At 41.1% G+C, this 4,722-nt stretch overlaps 1 long non-coding RNA gene across 1 annotated transcript in view; it reads left to right on the plus strand.

Annotated features, from left to right (window-relative positions):
- The first annotated feature begins 241 nt into the window (after nucleotides 1-241).
- The window catches only part of LOC103478761 (uncharacterized), a 7,262-nt gene continuing 2,781 nt past the window's right edge, over nucleotides 242-4,722 (plus strand). The window contains exon 1 of the long non-coding RNA XR_001777398.1: nucleotides 242-4,643. This is a non-coding gene — a long non-coding RNA (uncharacterized LOC103478761). The remainder of the gene's footprint in view (nucleotides 4,644-4,722) is intronic.

The following is a 4,722-nucleotide window of genomic DNA, read 5'->3' on the forward strand; positions in this document are numbered from 1 at the left end:
ATGTAGTGGTCATAACACATTCAAGGTTCATAGTTCGCAATGTTTGCCGTAAGGACAGACTGCCCTCTGTTGGTCAAACTCAGTATTGCGTTCTTTAAAAAAAAAAACAACAAAAAAAACCAGGTAAATAAAGTTATCCTTTAATGATCCTTTGTTTTATTTATTCACTCTGCATGTAAAAAGATAAATTACTATATATCTTTTTAGAACGGTTTTTCTATATTTACAAAGTTCGATATTAAACGTAGCTCTTGGACACAAACAAGTACAGATTCAGATCAATTTGCAAACACGTGTCAATAAAATCAAATAATTTGAGGTAGGACTTCCCATAAACTGTACAAGATAAACTACAAATGTTGCTGAACTTAAATGTACATAATTTATTTATTTTTTTGCATTCTTTGGAAACTTATGCAATACCATAAAATGGATTACATGACGATCAAAGTGCGTCAAATAGCTTACATGTTAACAAGGTTTAGTCTTTTATACAAATATGTCTATAGAAGAACCAGGGAAGCAGCCAAGAGTGATCATAAACTCAAGTGGGAAAAACTTTTAACTTCCTAAGTTTTAGTCAGCTACTCAAATCTCCACAAATACAATCTTTCTGGCTGAGGGACAAAAAGAAAAGCTGGCTATAAGAAATCCTGCGTAAAGTGTGAAAAGAAAAAAGGCACTTAAGATGCAGCAAGAATGTAGAAACTGGTGACCCAGACGTAAACAAACAAGTCAAAGCCCAGACATAAATCCAGCTGTGAATCTGGATTGGGGGGATTTTTAAATTGATGCTCACATCCCTGTCCAGTCCGACTCTGCTCAAACCATTTTGCAAGTTAACAGGCAAAAATGTCCATATCTAGGAGTCTAAAGTCAACTGACGTACACCGAAAGACAAGCAAGCAAACTATATCCTTACAAATCGTTGACAAAATTGGGGATGAACATAAACACACATTTCAGACTTTTATTTGGAAAACAAGGATTTCAAAATATGTCCTCTACTGCTATTCGCCGCCCTTATCACATAAAATCCCAATTAGATGCTCTCGGGTTTGTGGCTGCACAGCGACAAAATGAGACACGGGTTCAAGAGTGTGATGCAACTTCTGCGCGAGTGCGTTATGGGTTTAGCTCATTTGTGGTATCAAACTGGAGGCTGCCAAGAGATGCGTTTGAGGCAGATCATGAAATGCAAGGTCAACAGATGGAGCAGTTCACAGACACAGGAACTTGTTGTGGGGGTGCTGATGAAGGTGCGAAGACAGACTGACGAGGGAATGAGGAGGGGTGAGGGGAGGTTATTCGGAGCGGAGGCAACACCCTTTTACATGACTTGCTTCCTAACTGAGCGGAGAGCACCTCCAGCTGGATGACTTAGAAGCTATTTGAGACGCGTGGAAATGGAGAGAGGGACTTTAACCTAGCTGTGGAACGCGTGAAAGGCTTACATACTTGGCAAAGGCCATGTGCGGCAAGGAGACATCCGGTTTGGCATAAAACGGACAGGCAGGCTTATGGTGTCACTCTTGACTCAGTCTGGGAAAAACTACAAGCTGGGAATAGCAGGGTGGCAGCAGTGTGTGGGTTGTTGTGAACAGTCTGCAAGTGTTGGACAGAGACAGAGAGAGAGAGAGAGAGTGACATTTGAATGAGTAGAATGACGTCTGAAGATGTACCGCCATAAATATAGGGCTAGTATGGGCCGGGTGGTAAATTTCGTGGATCAGTAAAGCACAAAAAAGTGCGTCTTTTTGACCCAAATGTGTTAGGCAGAAACCACGTTAGGCGCAGCGGGCCGCGTTTGTCCGTCTCGTATCAGATGTTCGCTCACACTCGCTAGGCTGTCATTTCACCCAAGCAAAAAAAAAAAAAAAAAGAAAACGTCATTGTTTTCCTCCTCCTGCTCTTAACACAATCTAATCACAGCTCTATCGTCTCCAGGTGGCCCCAGTCTAGAGAGACAAAGAGACTTTTAACACAACTAACCGTCTTTAACACGGCCCTGATCTGAAGCAGACCACATTACAAAATGACCCTCTCCACGTCCGGTTAAAAGCCCAAACACACCTGCTTCCACTCACACGCTCTCAGCAGGCGTGCGGCATCAATTACGCCCGCCGATCCGAGATAAGACGGAGATACCACTTCCATGATAAGGTCCGTCAATGTGTGATTACAGGAGAAAGCTGGGCTGTGTAGATCAGGATGGCCAGATTATTGGATTTAGCAGATGTCTTTCTTGTCCCCCCTCCCTCCCACATGCCCAAACAGACCCTACTTTTAAACATGGACTAGACAATGACAAGAGTGTGACACTTGTTTTATTAGCTTTCTTTATGTTTGATGGTTCAGGGGGAAAACAGCTTTCGGCAAGCTAAAGTCTGCAGGCTCTCCACTGAGCCCCTTTTGGGATGGCATGGTAGCCACCGGTCTGTGCGGAAACAGCCATCTGCTCAACTCTATTTTCATCCCCCCTCCGCATGCCATTAGGAAAAGCAGCATGCTGGAGGAACTTAAACCACTYCTRAAAAGTCCTAATTGTTCAACARGTCAAATTTTGAGCTTTATATAACAAGCACCACCAAATGGCAAGGCCCAGATGATTACAAAACCTGCACAGAGTRGGCAGGGCTGCTGATAAAAAAGAAATTGAATGTGGCTGAAAAGCCATTAAGGCTCCAGGAAAATAAGAGTTTATTACCGTCAAGGTTATTAAATGACCATAACCCAAAATGCCCTCAAATGCACTTTAAGCGTGGATTTAAAAAAAAAAGGCCGGTTTTTATGAATTAAACTTTGCTGATGTGGTGCGCTTCTTGGGTTGAGAAAAAAGAGAAATTYGTGCGTTCCAGACTGAGGATGAAACAGAAGCTGGCGGGATTCATTTGAGATTACTCGGCGCAAACATAGTGTAATCCCCTTATCTGCGTACTTACCTGTCCCTGACAGTGATCCAAGCCTACCTCTATGAGCCTCATTGGCCTGACATTCTGGCACGGGCAAATCCCTGTCTAATGTGTCAGCTCAGGCAGCTTTAACACCTGGCACAGCAACGCTTATCTGCCAAGCACCCAAAAGCACCTACATTATACCACTGGAGCTTCACAACAAGTGAATAGGTTCCTAATGTCCACAGAGTGAAATTACTGCTTGTGTCAAACACGCTGCATGTAAAAGCTCAGTCCGTTACCAAGGGGCTTAAGACCTGATTTTCAGTACATGTACAGAATGACACCTGCAGCCGCAGTCAGCATGTGAATGCTTAGGATTTGCACGAATGTCATATTGATTTGGATCCTTTGGTCGTTTGAACTGTAGGTGTTACGATGCATATACAATATGGAGTTGCTGCAGTTTTCTTAGGGTTGAAAGTTGTTGAATCCTTTTCACAGCAATTTGTAAAAACTGCTTGGTTTTTATCTCGCTTCACCAAGATAAAGCCTCATTTTTATTGTGTATAATCTTTGGTATGCAGAAGATTGTGTGCAATCTTTGTGTACGAAAGATTGTTAATTGTAGCAAAAAAGCTCGTGGTAAAAATGCAATTTTACAAGGAACATTAATGTAAATATTAGACATATTTCTTTGAACATGAGTGTGTAATTATTGTCTTTATGTAATAAGCACTTTGAAAATAAATTGATAAAAAGACATGTTTGAATTAATAGAAATGTTAGGATTGCTTAGTAGGAAAGGGATTACTAAACAGAAGTGTCGAACATTGTAACTGGTTACGTAATACTTTATCTCTCGTTCGACTAGAGGGAGGTTAGCAGGCCTGCATCACTGAAGTGATTCAAAATCATATGAAGACCGTAAATGGACGTATCTATAATGTTATTGGATTTAAAAAAAACAACATAATTTGGTTTTCTATTCAGAATTCACGTGTTATAGATTCAAAGACAGGTAAACATCTTGAAAAAAGGTGAGAATATTTTTCGGAGTCCGACCAGAAGAAGGGCGCTTCTCTGACGCAAGTTTAGAGGAATGACATTACGTCATTTTAAATTTATTTATTTATATTTTAATTTAGAGCTGTTTTATGATATTTTGGTGCTTATTGAGGAGCCACGCCAGCTTTGTTCTCGTTCAATTCTGCCATCTGGTGTCGATGCACCAATACTGGATTTGGGAAGCCGTTTTTTAAGTGAGCCTGATCAGCTTTGCTCTTGTCTACGCTGCCATCTGGTGGCCATGCTCTAACATTGCATTTTTAAAAACATTGATATGTAAGAATATGTGTGCGGGGACAATTTCAAACTTTTGAATTATAAACACAACGCTTATCTCTATTGTCAAGCTAAGTGCGAGTCAATTGGTGTTTTAATGGTGAGATGAAAAAATATCGTGTCAGTTAGACACTATACACGTCATTTACGTTTGGACCCAGAATGCACTGCGCCAAAATCCACAGTCTTAAAATACGTTTATTCGTAAAACAAACAAAAAAATGCGGTTAATTTTTATCCACTGGACCTCTAAAATGGTCAATGTTGTGGAGTAAGGAGGTAAAAACGCAAGTACTTTAAACTGTTCACGAAACCGTGAGTTAAAATGGTATGTAGCAACTTGACTACCCCTCCGCTCAAAGCCGTACGTCAGCTTTGCGCAGTGGCAGTATCGTAGCCTATGAGGTTTATCCGAGGCGCGATTATTGCTAGTTGAAAACTTTACCCAATACCCCGCCTTGACGACTTGAAATATAGTCGGCAA

This window comes from Poecilia reticulata, linkage group LG16 (genome assembly GCF_000633615.1).
Source record: "Poecilia reticulata strain Guanapo linkage group LG16, Guppy_female_1.0+MT, whole genome shotgun sequence".
NCBI classification, from domain to species: domain Eukaryota; kingdom Metazoa; phylum Chordata; class Actinopteri; order Cyprinodontiformes; family Poeciliidae; genus Poecilia; species Poecilia reticulata.